Below are 17518 nucleotides of genomic sequence, written 5' to 3' on the forward strand. Positions count from 1 at the left end.
GAACTTCAATTTACGAACTTAACCTGCCTACTGGTAAACTATGCATATATGCAAAATTTTAGCCTTCTGTCTCAATTCGTTTGAAAGATAGTGTGATTACAACAGACACCCGGAAACTGCTACATCGTCCTAGAATTTTATGCTGATCCAGAATATTTATACTTTGTAGGGTCTATTTTATATATTTCAAGGAGTTACAAACGGAATGACAAATTTAATATAACCTCCATAGAATGGTGGAAGGCATAAAAATGGTGTTTTGAGCATTGCTTACAGCCAAAAATATTGGGAGCACAGCATTGGACAGCTAGAATTTAATTCTGTTCTCTCTCAGTAGAATGTAACGGTATTCATAGAAAACGATTGGGCGCCATTTACCAAAATCATTAATTTTCCTTATTTTTCCTTACGAAAAGTTTGGATAGCAAAGGGTAGTTTTATAAAATATTATTTGTTTTGTTCTTGTAAGTACTAAAATTAGTATATTTATATTCCGTGAAACCACATCACACGATATCGGAAATACCAATATCACATCCTTCTCTCTTTACCCTTCATTGGGAGTCCAATAAAAGTTTTCATTGTTTTGTTAGAATTAGTTGTGAAATGCGTCATTACCAAGAATTTTGTGGTTAACTAAAGCAGTTTCTCCTCACCCCTTGCGGATGAAGGTTAAATCGCCCGATTACTGCAAGTACGCAGTTCACATGGGCTTCTATGCATTGAATATGCAAATATTGCACAAACACACACCACTCTAACAATAAATAGAACAATTATTCACAAATAGTTTTTTTACGAAGTAAAACACTTGAAAACACACACACACTTGAAAAGGTGTTTTTTCTAATTAATTTTCTACAAAAAAAACAAGAACTGAGTTGAACTAGTCAGATCCAATTTAAATGAGTAAGTGTAGATTTTTCTTGAAGAAGATTGGGAACCAACGATTTTCAAAAGTCAAGTTGAGTTCTCAAGCGCCTTTGTTACACCATCACACGCTGCCCGAATGTTGCTCTGCGGTATTTTGGCCCATTCCCGGCGAAGCGCCTGCTTGAGGTAATCGACACTTTCGTATTTTTTAGTGCCAACCTGACTTTTCAAAATACTCCAGACACAATAGTCCAACGTATTGGTATCCGGAGATTTTGGTGGCCATTGTGCGCTGAAAATGAAGCGAGGAACCCCAATTTTGAAACCATTCTTGGGTGGCGCGTGCTGAGTGCAATGGTGCTGAGTCTTGTTGGAATGTCCAAGGTCTGCGGGCAAAATGTTTGCGTGCCCATGGCTTAAATACACCCTCCAGAATATTTTCGCGATAATATTCTGCATTTATTCTGATGTCACAGTATATTTATACGAGCGGAGAGCGACCATCGGCTGTTATGGCGGCCCACACCATCACCATGGCCGGCGCTTGAGTTCTGGTGGCCAACCGAAGGTGCACATTTTCAGCTGACCTCTTTGGCAAGTAAACAGGATCATTTTTTGTTTATACACTGCTGGACCACGAATGTTTTCTCATCGGAGAAAATCAAATTCGACAGTACTTTCGGCCAAGCAAAGCAACTCTTTAGCTCTTTTGAGTTTATTTTCTTTCTGTTGCGGTGTAAGTTCTTGCACTTTTTGGAAATTGAATGGCTTTACCCGGAGCTCATTTTTCAATATTTGGCAAATGGAATATTCCAATATGTTTAGTTCACGAGCCATTTTTCGGTCACTGCGACGTCGCTTCCAGTATCACAGCAACGAGCGAGACACAAAATATTTATTCACATTTAAATGCTGGAGTGCTCTAACGATAGCCATTTGTGGTTTTCTAGCCAAATATAAAGAAATCACACTATCACGATTGAATTCCGGCACGAATAAATTTTGTTGTGGAAAATTCTCACAAAAATACTTTTGTACGCCTATAAACAATATAATGTGCTGTCACTGGAATAATTTTAACATCTGCCGGACGAGTGGCTTATAAATGACAGCAGTCTGAAGATTTTTCATCTCACCCTGTATATCTATTTTTGCAATAAATATTTTTTAAAAATAATCCTTATCGAAGTCATCATGTACTATACAGCAAGGTTATTTGGATCATACTACTTCAATGATCTACTTCACTTAAATTCCCAATATAAACTTTTTTGGTACGGGAGGTCTACTAAATACGCATAGAGGTATAGGGTACCATATAGTCGGCCCCATCCGACTTTTGACCTTTCCTTACAGGTTTCTATTAAAATTTACCCTTTTCCAACTCACTGTACAATAAAAAATAACATTAACTGTTACATCAGTAACTGGCCATAGACTCGGTTGGAATATTTTATTGAATTCGATTCGAGACAATATTGTTGATAATGATGATGAAACCGGAGTCAATAATTTGTCGAGTACACATTTCACTTTTAACGACTTCATGAATTTGCCACGCGATGTCTTGTTTTTTTCGCTGTTTGTTGTTGTTTTTGTTAATGGGCAACTTTGCGGTTTTTGTTGTTGCTGTTGCTACTGTTTATTTTTGTTATATTTATTTATTTAATTATATAACAGCAAAAAAGTTCTGCGAAACACAATATCTGTTTCAAAATGCAATACCTATTGTTTACATGATAGCAAAATAAGAACAAAAGGAAAAAAAAAGAAAACAAAAAGGCAAAAAAATAAAGAAAGAAAAAATTGTAAAAAACAAATTCATTCCGTTAAAAAAATGTAAATATCATGAACCGGCATTTGTTATTTCTCGCTCTCGGTCATGGGCACTTGGAATCATTATCGCAAAAACAAGAACAACCAATGTATATTTTCTAAGCTGGGAAAATGCAGTGAGGCCTCATAAAGTGGGGCCAGGGAAACATTATTAGGCTATAACAAGTAAAAAAGCTTTTTAAATATTTATTTATATTTAAATACCCTCCACCATTTGGAACGAATTTGGCAATTCTCAAAAATAATAAAATCTGTTAACAAATTCTGTTAAAATTTGAAAAATACCAAATGTAGCTGTTACATTAGGGTCTATACGAGGACATGGACCTGCATGGGTAACTTTTGTAATAAGCCATTACAATATTCAAATGCGAAACTTAAAAAAATCGATAAATGATGTAGGTAAAATCATCAAAATACCGAATATCGGGGGTGGGGGTTGGGGGAAGGTACCGTTATATGGGGGCTATACGAAGACGTTGACCTGCACAGACAATTTTCTGTCTTAGGCTGTAGTATCCATTACGAATTTCAAATATCAAATTTGAAACAATTCCTATGAATAATGTTGCTTTAATCTTCAAAATACCGAATATGGAGAGGTATGGGGGCTATACGAAGACGTGGACCGATAGACGGACGGATATCGCTAAGTCGAAATAAAATTTTATGCTGATCAAGAATATATATACTTTGTGGGGTCTAAAATGTATATTTCGAGGTGTTACAAACGGAATGACAAACTTAATATACCCTCCATACAATGGTGGAGGGGATAAAAAACAAGCCTGTCCAGATTTGAAAAATGAGAAATACGGATAGGATTTTAAATCGGTTTATTGAATTTTTCCTAGAAAACCTTGTGTATTTCACGGAAACTTGTCGATGTTAGCATAATTTTTTAAATTAGCCCAAAAAAAAACACCTTGGACATTTATTCAAGCCCGACTCGTACTAGAACTTTAACTCGGTGTGTGAGATTTAAAATTTTTAACAATAACGTTCATTTGTTCAATAAATAATTGCCTTTTATGGTGATCACCCTTTATAATTCCGTCGACACCTAATACTGTTCTCAACCCATTGTGCACGGGGCACACGTGTTCAACGCCATATTTGGCGCCAAAATCCAATATCCGTTGAATTTTGCGTTTTTTACTTGGCGAAATATCTTTTGTTCTCCAACCAGGCGATCTAAACAATGATTTTCCATAACGATCAGTTTTTATTTTTCAAAAAATTTTCAAACCATTTAGGCGAACACAAAAATGTATTCTCAGCTTTTGTAAAAAAGTTACGTTTTTAGAGGCGAATTGCGTCTTAGGAAATGTTGTGGCAAAAATAGATTTGGAAAAGCATTCAAGCGGAACTCCGTGTGTCTGTGTGAAATACCGTAGGGTTGGGAATTTTATACAAACATTTTTAAAATATTTTCATTTTTAATAATGAACCTGAGTATCAATTGCCCGGTAGGTTTGAAAAAAAAAACTCCGCACACACACAGACGCCCTTGTGTGTTTGTGTGTGATTTACAACAATAATTATTGAGTAATTTAGAATAACGCCAAATTACAATATAATCGTCATCATCATGGGTATAATAATCTGTCATTTTTTTTTTTAATTAGCAATTATAAATAAAAGTTTTTTTTTCAACATTTAATTTGCCATATCTACTTTTCTCAGCCCATAACGCAATCACATATGCTTGGTGAATGAAAGTTATAACTATTTTATTAATAATTATTTGTATATACTATATATGGGCATATTATAATATGCATTGTTAAAGTTCATTAACTGATTTCCTATATGTATATATATATGTAGTAATTCTGATCTTTCTGTCTGCCTCAGATTAAACCCAAGCCACACATTCGCTTACATATGTTTACTATTTAAACGACCTTGTCTCGAAGCTTTTAATTTTTTGTATCCGAAAGATGACTATGAGAAAAACGTGCCAGCCTCATTAACAAATGTATATAAACAATGTTGCAGAACAATATAAGTGTTTTAATGGAACCCAAGTGGAAATGGTGAATGTGGTGTCCGTTAGAATTTCAATTTTTGAAATTCGACAAAATTAAAGTTATGAATTGTGTCGAAGTTATTTGAAATTCAAAAATATTTTTTTCTATATAAATAATTAGCCATTATAAAAAATTAGCCATTAAAATATTTTGATTGTAATAGACAAATTTAAAAAAAATTTTTTTTTTTCGAATTTCGACTTTTTTAAATCTAGAAAATAATATTTTTGAAATATTGAAAAAATTAACTCCGCTTAATTTTTGCTCATATATTTTATCATATATTGTATTGGTATATATTGTAGTGATATTTTCGAATATATGGCAACTGCAATTTTCGATTTATTTTTCGAAAATTGAAAAAAGTAATATATTTCTGAATAAAGACATTTTCGGAAAAAATAGCTAGCGCTGCAATTTTGGAATTTCGAAAAAATGGGTTGAGCATGGTTTGTTGTCTATCTTTTCAACATATCTTATAATAAATATATAAAATTGCCATTTTGAAATGTATACTGCCATATATTTCAAAATAGCACTTTTCTAGTTTAGTTTTTTTCCGAATTCCCAAAAACTGCAGAAGTATTAAAAAATGCTTTTTTCAAAAAAAAAAAAAAAAAAATATGGAATTCGAAAAAAATTGTGGCTCTTTTTGCGTTAACTTTTTTATACCCTATGCCACCTTTTGGTACAGGATATTGGGAAACGAAATAAACCCATAGTTTTTATTTGATGACCTTCATAGGATTACATTCTGAAACGATTTAGGCCTGTCCGAACGTACGTCTATCCATGTATCCCTATCCCATTCCTAATGAAATTGGTGTGAATCGGCCCAAATGTACATATAGCTCTCATATACAGGGTGAGACAATAAAAATGCAACAAAGTCAAACGCCATAATTTTTACCTTTTTTTTTAATTTTATTGAATGAAAGCATAAATGTCGGAAATAACATCAAATTTTAGATTAAGTTAAGATTTGTTTGAATTGGTTACTTTTGGCACGAATTATGGCCTTTAAACGACCAATGAAACCGTCACATGCTGCCGAAATCTTGTTCTGCGGAATTTTGGCCCATTCCCGGCGAAGCGCTTGCTTGAGGTGATCTACACTTTGGCATTTTTTATTTGTCAATATTGCTTTCCAAAATACTCCAGACACAATAATCCAATGGATTGGTATCCGGAGATTTTGGTGGTCATTTTGCGCTGTAAATTCTTGGGTGGCGCGTGCTGAGTGCGACGGTGCTGAGTACTGTTGGAATATCCAAGGTCTGCGGCCAAAATGTTTGCGTGCCCAGGGCTTTAATACACCCTCCAGAATATTTTCGCGATGATATTCGTCATTTATTCTGATGCCACGGTCAATTAATACGAGCGGAGAGCGACCATCGGCTGTTATGGCGGCCCACACCATCACCATGGCCGGTGCCTGAGTTCTGGTGGCCAACCGAAGGTGCACGTATTCAACTGACCTCTTTGGGAAGTAAACCCGGTCATTTTGTTTCTTTACAAACTGCTGGACAACGAATGTTTTCTCATCGGAGAAAACCAAATTCGGCAGTTGACCACTTTGGGCCAACGAAGCAACTCTTTAGCTCATTTGATTGTATTTTCTTTCTGTTGCGGAGTAAGTTCTTGCACTTTTTGGAGTTTCAATGGATTTACCCTGAGCTCATTTTTCAATATTTGCCGAATGAAATATTTTTTCTGGAAAATTCTCTCCAAAATGTTTTTGTACGCATGTAAACAAAATAATGAGCTGTCACTGGAATAATTTTAACAGCTGTCGTAAGAGTGATTTAGAAATGACAACGGTCTGAAGTTTGTTGCAGTTTTTTCATATCACCCTTTATATCTTCGTTTAATTGAAATTTTCTTGGGCGCCATATATGTAATATTCGTCCAAATAGTTTTATTCCGACATAAACTTGGTGAAAATCGATTCGGATGTAGCAATAGCTTCCATATACATACATACATTCCATATTCCATCCGAGTTGGTATTTAAGTACCTCAGATTTGTGATTTGTACACCTCAACACTGATATGTGGTACCAGATATCTCATACAGATCAGAAATATTTCTACAAAATTTTCAGATTTGGATATAGCAGTTATAACATTTTATTTCAAAACTTTTTTAATTTCTTAATTTTTTCATTTTGTACAATTCGAAATCGATTTAAAATTGCCATATGTCCGAAAATATATATTTTCAATACATTCAATATTTAGTCAAAACAGAAAATGCTGTAAATGTTCAGGGTTTTGCATTTTATGAATTCAATACATAAATCAAGAGACAATGTTTTATGGTTCCCTTGAGTTTTTTGAAAAATTTATTCTCGATTTTTTTACTTGTTTTCGAATATCTCTGTCATTTTTTCGAATTTCGAAAAAACCTAAAATCGGTCTAGTATTTTATATTCTTCTTTTTTTATATCCCTTGTCTTCCACTAAGTTTTAGCGTTTATATATTTTTATCTGCTATTTCCCAGTTTTGTGGTTGTGTGTAATTTTGCACGTTCCGGCTGTTAGACACATGTAAGAAGAAATCTCTCTATCGCTATCTCGCTGACATTTAGTAATTTTTGCCTTTTCTTGCATGTTGTAATTTCTTAAAAATATTACTCGCCATCGTTTCAGAATGAAAAAGAAAAATGTCAAGGCCATCGTAAAAATTATACAAACCAGAGAGGGAAAAGCAATGATCGTTTTATGTCTGAACGCTAAACGGGTTGGGTTGGTGGTTTGAACATTTGTTGCATTTGGAAATTTGTAGGTTGGTGGCTGGTGCCCGACACCGTACACAAACACACATACCTGGGTCTATGTAAAATGACAATAGAAATACAAAATACAAATATTAAATGTGTGCACAGGCATTCATTCATACATAATGCAGTCCGGCTGCCAGACAAACAAACATTTTGTCTAATTAGAAAATATCTAATTGCGTAGTGTGTTTGAAAGCGAGGTGGGTATAATAAGTTGAGAAAATTGGGTGGGAATTATGAAATAATTGCCTCAGAATTATGGAATAATAAATTAAAAGCTGTAAAGTATTTATAATAAACAATTGGACATATTGGCGACGATGGACACAATAATGTCCTACAGGGTTCAGTAGTTCAAAATGCCAAAATTTATGGAAATTAAATGGAAAACATGGCAAACCCTTAATGCTTGAAATCGGAGTTATCCTTACGAGGAGGCTATTCCAACAGGTGGACCGATATGACCCATTTTCTGAACCAATGATTCTGGATGTAACTCATAGATCTCTATCAAATTTCTTAGCTCTATATGCCGAACTAAAGGGGTCCCCTCGTGTATAGTCCGAATTATATTAAGGCCTTAACAACGTTTAGCCTAACTACCCGAAACTTTTCTGCTGTTCTGATCCACTTGAAATTTTATAGAACCCCGACTGAATAAATTGAAAAAACGACAGCAGCAAATTGGAAAAATGATAGAATTTTTCAGAAAAATAAATTTCTGATTGAATTTTGTTAAAAACCGTTGTATATATAGGGTGAGATAAAAAAATGAAACAATGTCAAACCCCATAATTTTTAATTTTTTTTTTTAATTTCGAAAATAGCATAATATTTTAGAATAAGTTTAGATTTGTTCGAATTGGTCACCTTTGGCACGAATTTTGGCCTTCAAACGGCCAATGAAACCGTCACACGCTGCCCGAATGTTGCTTTGTGGTATTTTGGCCTATTCCCGGCGAAGCGCTTGCTTGATGGTATTTTTTAGCCCCAACCTTGCTTTCCAAAATACTCCAGACACAATAGTCCAATGGATTGGTATTCGGAGATTTTGGTGGCCATTGTGCCCTGGAAATGAAGCGAGAAACCTCATTTTGTAACAATTTTTGGGTGGGGTGATGCTGAGTCCTGTTAGAATGTCCAAGGTCTGCGGCCAACATGTTTGCGTGCCCAAGGCTTTAATACGCCCTCCAGAATATTTTCGTGATCATATTCGGCATTTATTCTGATGTCACGGTCGATTAATACGAGCGGAGAGCGACCATCGGCTGATATGCGGCCCACACCATCACCATGGCCGGCGCTTGAGTTCTGGTGGCCAACCGAAGGTGCACATATTCAGCTGACCTCTTTGGCAAGTAAACACGATTATTTTATTTGTTTACAAACTGCTGGACAACGAATGTTTTCTTATCGTAGACGGAGAAAACCAAACTCGGAAATTCACCACTTTCGGCCAAGCGAAGCAACTCTTTAGCTCTTTTGAGTCAATTTTCTTTCTGTTGCGGTTTAAGTTCTGGCACTTTTTGGAATTTCAATGGCTTTACCCGAGCTCATTTTTCAATATTTGTCGAATGGAATATTGCGATATGTTCAACTCATGAGCCATTTTTCGGCCACTGCGACGCGGGCTTCGATCAAGTCCCTTCTTTACTTTTCGAACCATTTCTGCTGATGTTGCTGTTTTCCTCCGTCCACTTCCCTGACGTCGGGGTACTCTACCAGTATCGCGGTAACGAGCGATGGTACGAGACACAAAAGATTTAATCACATTTAACTGCAGGAGTCCTCTTACTATAGCCACTTGTGGTTTTCTAGCCACATATGAAGAAATCTCTCTATCACGTTTGAATTCCATCACGAATAACTTTTTTTTTGGAAAATTCTCACCAAAATCCTTTTGTACGCTTGTAAATAATATTATGAGCTGTCACTGGAATAATTTTTACAGCTGTCTGACGAGTGGCTTAGAAATGACAGCAGTCTGAAGTTGGTTGCAGTTGTTTCATCTCACCCTGTATAATTAAACAATTTTGGCCTGAAAACGCTCTTACCCCTAGACTACTGTCCCAAAGTCTAATCCATGGTTAATTCTTAAAAAAAAAAATAAATAAAAACCCGCGATTTTTGCTCTTAAAGTCCAATAAAAGTATTTTAAAAAAATCCAAACCTTTTGCTCTGAAAAAATTTTCGTATAATCACTACAATAAGTGCTCTGTTTATCTCTGAAAAAATAATTAAAACGCCATGATTATTTGTCTCAAATTTCTTACAAATATTCTAATAATGTGTTTATGGGGTTAATTGGTTCTTGAAAAGTATTCCGAATACATCTACCATTTCTAATCCAATACTCTTTGAAAAATATTCTTAAAAAAATCTACGAATGTTTTTTTTCACCTCACCCTGTAGATGAACATTAAATAATCCAAATTACCTGTATGTGATATCTTGTATTTTTTTAATAGTAATTTTTTAATGAAATATTTTTTAATTTAACAATTTCCATTTAATTTTATGACAAACTGCAAACCTCCATAAAACTGTCAGCCACTTAAATTATTTCCTTTAACTTATCTATTATTAAGTTCCTCATTTTTATTGTGTCTATTTATAAAAAAAAATAATAAAATTAATTAAGAATATTACGCATTTCCCCTATGTTAATTATCATTAGCAAAACGTCATCTGATATCGCTTATCAGACACTGTACGAGATATCAACCAACAATCACTGCCACCATTTGCACAGCATTTTTTTCGATACAATTTTACTATTTAAGCTATTACAATTTGAATCGAATCTGATTTGATTTTCTTCTTTCTTTGTTAGAGATTCTAAATTGTGTTGATCAAAATTTCAGATTTCTGGCGATCGTGCAAATTGTGAATTTCCTCAATTTAAATCGCAAAAAAAACACAAAAAATGCAATGGACCCCTTAGCACAAAAAAAGACAGAAACAAAAAATTGCGCTTAGACAAGAAGACCTGGCACATTGTTGTTATTATTTACATTGTGACATTTTTTGTTGCTGCTATTGTCGTTGTTGTATTTTCACATGTTCATGTACATATATCGTGAATGTAGCCAACGCTATGCCATTGCCGTCAAAACACTACTGTTATTATCACCAATGGGTTGTGGTTAGATGTAGTTAGTCATGGGACTTAAAATGGATTCAGAAGGGCCTTTGAACCAACTTTTTATAATTTTCTGCATAAGATGGAGGGTATACATATAAAAGCACCCCCTAATTAGGATATTTTGAAGGCACCATCCAAAATGTTATATCTTACACCACTTGGTGGTAAGGATCACTTTCTGAGTCCGTCTGTCCATGTATTTTTGTGAACAAAATTCAAAATTCAAATTTTCCAAACAATATTTGTTTGGTCCAAGGATGAACCTTATTGAAATTTCTAAGAATCGGTTCAAATTTAGATATAGCTCCTTTATATATCTTCAACCGATTTCGGATTAATTGTGCACCAAATGGGCAATATCAATCAAAATTATGAGAAACCTTATATACCCCACATTCTATGTTGGAGGGTATACAACTTTTGGCCCACTGTTTTTCGTATCTCCTCCCAAATAGCGAACCACTTCTTTTGGTACAATTCAGATGGTTTAAGAAATAAAATCACTCTCCTCTATCATTCGCTCTCACTCTCTCTCTCAATAAAATTCTCTTTTTTGGTCACAAAATTAGGTGGGTGGAACACATCACAGCAATTTAATGTTGATTCGGGTTCTGGTAGATCTCCCAAATATCGTTTGATCACAGATAATTGTTTTAGCCATATTTTCCAACTGAATGGACTTCAATTTTATTTTCTGGATACGAAATGATTATGAGACAATTTCGCAAAGGTATTTATTATTTTTAACAGCGATACAACCAGAATTGCATTTCGAAACAATTTCGACTGATCGAGCGGCCAAAACATTCAATTTTTTAACTTACATGTACAACAAGTAAAAAAGCAGCTAAGTTCGGCCGGGCCGAACTTTGAATACCCTCCACCATTTGGAAGGATCTTGAAAATTTTCAAAAAACTTCAGGAAACTACCACTTTAATGAAAACTGTTATATGGAGAAGACGTGGACCTGCTTACGAAATGTTATGTAATTAGCTGTGGTACCCATTACGAACTTTAAATACGAAATTTGTTGCAATTCCGGTAAATAATGTCGCTGAAATCATGAAAATACAGAATATTGGGAGGTACCGTTATATGGGGACTATACAAAGACGCGGACTGACATGGCTTATTTACGAACTCAACCTGCCTAATGATAAACTATGTATGTATGCAAATTTGTAGCCTTCTATCTCAATTCGTTCGACAGACAGACAGGCGGACGGACATCGTCCTAAAATCTTACGCTGATCCAGAATATATATACTTTGTAGGGTCTATTATAAATATTTCGAGCAGTTACAAACGGAATGACAAAGTTAATATACTCTCCATGGAATGGTGAAGGGTATACAAATTTTTGCATATACTTATGTAAAGATAATCCCATTTTTTAGGTACTCTTTACCCAAGAAGTTTGGCTATACGGGTATGAATTTTTCCTTACTTATCAGAATAGCACTCGTGAAAGGCTTTATTACTTAACATTATATAGGCCTATGAAATCTCGATTTTCCAACCTAATGGAACTTGGGAACCTTCAACTCTTCCATTGACCCCAGTCTCACGCCACACCCATACATACCCAAATCCGTCCATGTTAAATCAAATCAATTTTCACATCACAGGGCGCTCAACTAATATTTATTTATGATGATAATATAATTTTGTATGAAATTGTTTTATCGCATAGCTCCCACAAAGAAAAAAAAAAAAAAAAAACAAAAAAAAAAACAACAGCAACCGCTACAAAAAATATAAATAAATAAAAACACCCCCATAATATGCAAAATAACAATTTGTGTGACGTCTATACCCCCTTCGTTTTGACCTCTGTAACTATTTATATTAATTTGACTTAATTTAATTTAGACTTTAGCCCCTCATTTAGTTTCATTGTTGATGCAAATAGTTGTCACTTCTTTGGTCAATGTTTTTGTCCGAATCTATTTTAAAAAGCCATGATAAATTGATTGCAGAGACGCCAATTACTGACGTTAATTTTTAACAAAAAAAAATTCTGTTGTTCACTTTTGTTTTGTTTTCAAAATATGTGCGACTTTTTTTCTAAAACATTATTTGTCGTTTCTTGTGAATTTTTGTTTTTACAATTTTCATTCGTTGTCGTAAATTTTAATGCCAAAAATACGAAAAAAAAATCGTTTGTGTTGATTTATAAGGATACAGGGTGGAACAAATTGTATATGTCATAATTTTTTCAATACTGTTCACATACAGGATTTCCATATGATTGCCTTACTTTTGTTAAAATATCGAATGAAATTTTGTTCTTTTAATTCCTGTATATACCAATAAAAGCCCATTTTAAAAGACGTAGTTGTGATTTTAAATTCAAAGAAAGTCGGATAAAACTACTTGGTTCTTTACTATTTAGTCTTGTCCGAACTTATATAGTCCATGCTGTATTATATTACCATACAAACAAAATATAATATTAATAGAAGTTATATTTTATAATTCTACCAATTTTTTTCATTATTATATATTTTTTTTTTAACTTGGAGGTTAGTTTTTTCTGTTACATTTTTCAAAACACCCTGTACATATTTTGTTTTTATTTCAAATGAAAATAAATATATTCGATGCATGCAAAGTTATTTAACGTTTTGCATTGCATTTCAATTCTTATCATGATCGTCACGTACCAAAGTGTGATAATCATGGCTATTTAATGACGTCGATATCGAGGCTTTAATGGGATTTTCCACTGGTCGTTGGCACATATTTTCGATATTTTATACCCTCCACCATAGTATGGAGGGCATATTAAGTTTGTCATTTCGTTTGTAACACCTCGAAATGTACATTTTAGAACCCACAAAACATATAGGTCCACGTCTTCGTACAGTCCCCATATAATGGTACCTCCCGATATTCGGTATTTTGATGATTTTAGAGACATTATTTACCGGAACTATTTCAAATTTGGTATTTGAAGTTCGCAATGAATACTAAAGCTTATGAAAGAAAATTGTCTGTGCAGGACTACGTCTTCGTATAGCCCCATATAACGGTACCCCCCGGTATTTCGGTATTTGGATTTTAGCGACATAAAATACCGGAATTGTTTCATTTGCATTTGAAGTTCGTAATGGATACTACAGCCGATGAAAGAAAATTGTCTGTGCAGGATTTTATTATTATTTGTCGGATTTTATTATAATTTTTTTTTTTTGGAAAATTGCCAAATTTGTTCCATATGGTGGAGGGTATTCAAAGTTCGGCCCGACCGAACTTACAGCTTTTATACTTGTTTTTTTTTTTGAAAATAAGTTAAAAGAAATTCATATAAAGGAGATTAGGATAATATATGATGGCGTTCTGTACAATAATTCCGAAGAAACTGCTAAAGGCATAAATATTATGACGAGCGATGTAGATCAAAGACAGAGAATGTATGACGCTTGAATTATCCTCTTAGTTTAATAACATAATTTACTACAACATGCTCGTATATGTTCATACGAGTACAACATAATTGAATACATTAGTCTTACTTTAAAATAATATATTTATTTGTTATTGAGTTAAATAAGTAGAACAATGTAATGTATAATATACATACATATACAGACACACATATATTTGTATGACCATTATATGCGAGGTCCGTTTTCATTTACATATTTTGTAAGCAAAGTATTTTATGTGAATCACTGCAGGTATACCCAGCAATAACTCCAACTACTAAATAATGAGTTTGCTAACCGATTTTTGACAGCCAATCAATCACAAATCAATATGTAACCACTATCTTTACAAGGATTATTATTTGACTGTGACTTAAAACGGCCAATTAGGTAGAACAAATAATAATTTTATAATTTATTTTTACTATTCTACTTTGACCGCATCTGGAAATGAACACGCAATCTTATGATAAGTAGATTAACACACTACTCAATGTACCACTGTTTCGAGAATGTAGCACTGTCCCCTTGTAGTCTTTATTTTCAGCCTACTGAAAATGATAATTTTTTATATTACCTTGTAATAGACTATTCAAACAGCTTTAAAGATTTTCCTAGGTGGCCAGATGTTGGAAAATCATGGCTGTAAGTTCGGCCAGGCAGAACTTTGAATAACTTCCACCATTTGTAACGAATTTGGCAATTCTCAAAAACAATAAAATCCGCTAAATTCTTAGAAATACCGAATCAAGCCATTATATTAGGGTCAATACGACGACATGTACCTGCATAGGTAATTTTTTTCATAAGCCATTACAATATTTAAATGCCAAGCTTAGAAAAAAAATCGGTGAATAATGTAGCTACAGTCATCAAAATACCGATTATCGGGAGGTACCGTTATATGGGGGCTATACGAAGACGTGGACCTGCACAAACAATTTTCTGTCTTAGGATTTAGTATTCATTGCGAACTTCAAATACCAAATTTCAAACAATTCCAGGGCATAATGTCGCTAAAATCATCGGAATACCGAATATTGGGAGGTACCGTTTTATGGAGGATATATGAAAACGTGGACCTACGTGGCCCATTTACGAACTTAACCTGCCTACTGGAAAAATAAACATATGTGCAAAATGTTAGCCTTATATCTCAATTCATTCAAAAGATAGCGTGATTACAATAGACAGAGGGACAGACAGACGGACATCGCTAAATCGACTTAGAATTTTACGCTGATCTAGAATATATATGCTTTGTTGCGTCTGACATGAGTATTTTGAGGAGTTACAAGCGGAATGACAAAGTTAATATACCCTCCATAGTATGGTGGAGGGTATAAAAATTAGATGTTTGATTTTTATACCCTCAGCCTCCACAGATGTTATTTTGATTACACCCTCAGCCGTATGTCTAGAGAGGGTATATATCATTTGATATGGTCAAAACGTGCCCAGTCGAAATAACGATTGTAAACCCTAGGTCTCTTTGGACCAAATCCGTTTCAGGACATTTGGAGTCGATCTAGCCATGTCCGTCCGTCCGTCCGTCTGCCTATCTGTGTGGCTGGTGCGCACGATAACTCTCGAAAAGAGTGTCCGATTTGGTTTAAACTTGTTACATCGCAATATTATGGTCAAACTTAGATCGAGCTCGGAGATGGGCAATATCGGCCCACTCCTTCTGGTACCTCCCCCACAAAAGGTCGAAATTTTCGAAAAGAAAGAGAAACATTAAAGTGATTTTGCTCCAACTTTGTAAATTCTGCTAGGTCAGGTGTGAAAATGGACAAGTACCTCCCCACAAAGGGTCCAAAATTTTACAATTACAATTCATATAAAACGTGATGTGAGAATCCGATTGTCTTCCAATTTCACACATAGTAATATTTTTATTAACCCAATGTCTGGTGTTAAGATGGAATATATCGGTTCACTCCTTCTGGTACCTCCCCCACAAAGGGTCGACACTTATATATATTTTCTGCACAGAAAGAGAAGCGATAATCCGATTTTTCTCCAACTTTACAAATTCTAATATTTGCGTCAGTGCAAAAATGGATAATATCGGTCTACTCCATCATGTAACTCCCCCACAAAGGGTCAAAATTTTTAATATTTATAACTCTTATAAAATGTGAAGAATCTGATTGTCTTCAAATTTCACACATCCCAATATTTTTATAAACTCAAGATATGGTATTAAGATGAAATATATCGGTCTACTCCTTCTGGTACCTCCCCATAAAAAGTTGAAATTTTGAATATCCATTAAGGATAAATTAATATCCGATTCCATTTAGACTTTCTATCGGTCCATTCCTTTTGGTACCTTCCCCACAAAGGGTCCTAAAATGTTGAGTATCCATGAAGCTCATAAAACGTGAAATTTACATACGATTGCATTAAGACTTGGTACATCTCAATATTTCCATCAACACAAGATCTGTTATAACGATGGTAGAGATCGGTCCATTTCTTCTGGAACCTTCCCCACATAGGTTTCAAGATTTTGAAAAACAAATTTTCAATTTTTACATATACAAATATTTTTGATAACACAAGAACTGAAAATTAAATATATCTGCAAACCCCTTCTGGTACCTCACCCACAAAAGGTCACAATTTTCAATACCTTTATATATCATAACTTGCGATATAAGTCAGCGATTTTTTACAACTTGCTATATCTTAATATTTCTCTCAACCAGAAAATTGAGATGGATATGGAATTGATGATTTCGAAAAAAATTGGATATAAATGTTAGATTTTCTTATATATGTATAATAATATCTATATCCTATTTATTTAGGTCCGATATGAAATGGACAATATTGACCCATTTTTTCAAAACACACTCCATAGAGGGTCAAGAATTTGAAAATTCATAACAGAAGTTAGCATATTTTAAAATAATCGATAATTGACTGAGGGTAAACATCTGTCGGCAAAACCGACCGATACTTTTTACTTGTTTTATATTATTTAAGTCCGATACGAAATGTCCAATATTGGCCCATTCCTTCGAAACTAACTTCATAGAGGGTAACAATTTGAATAATTATGACAGAAGTTAAAATATATTTAAATAATCCAGCATTGCAGCACTGCTGGCAAAACCGGCTGATACTTGTTAACTTGATTTTTTGTCTTTTCTTTTTACAACCTTTTTCGAACACACCTCGTACCTCTTTTTTTTGGACTAACAAGATATTTCGCATCAATTACATTAAATTCAATGCAATCATTTCGTTTGCTCTCCTAAATCTCAACAAAGAGTTAAATGAAATTTTCCTTATAAAAATCTATTTAAATTGCTCACTTAAAAAAATGGTACACACATTCATGTGGGGTATGCTCGTCGCGTCCAAATAGTACCCACAACGGTTAGGTGGTGGAGAGAAGCAGAAAA

At 34.2% G+C, this 17518-nt stretch overlaps 1 protein-coding gene across 2 annotated transcripts in view; it reads left to right on the plus strand.

Moving 5' to 3' along the window:
• The window catches only part of LOC101892136 (proton-coupled amino acid transporter-like protein CG1139), an 89734-nt gene that overhangs the window by 46167 nt on the left and 26049 nt on the right, over positions 1 to 17518 (plus strand). The gene's annotated exons all lie outside the window — the stretch shown is intronic.

Source organism: Musca domestica, unplaced genomic scaffold, assembly GCF_030504385.1.
Source record: "Musca domestica strain aabys unplaced genomic scaffold, Musca_domestica.polishedcontigs.V.1.1 36, whole genome shotgun sequence".
In the NCBI taxonomy this organism is placed as follows: Eukaryota; Metazoa; Arthropoda; class Insecta; order Diptera; family Muscidae; genus Musca; species Musca domestica.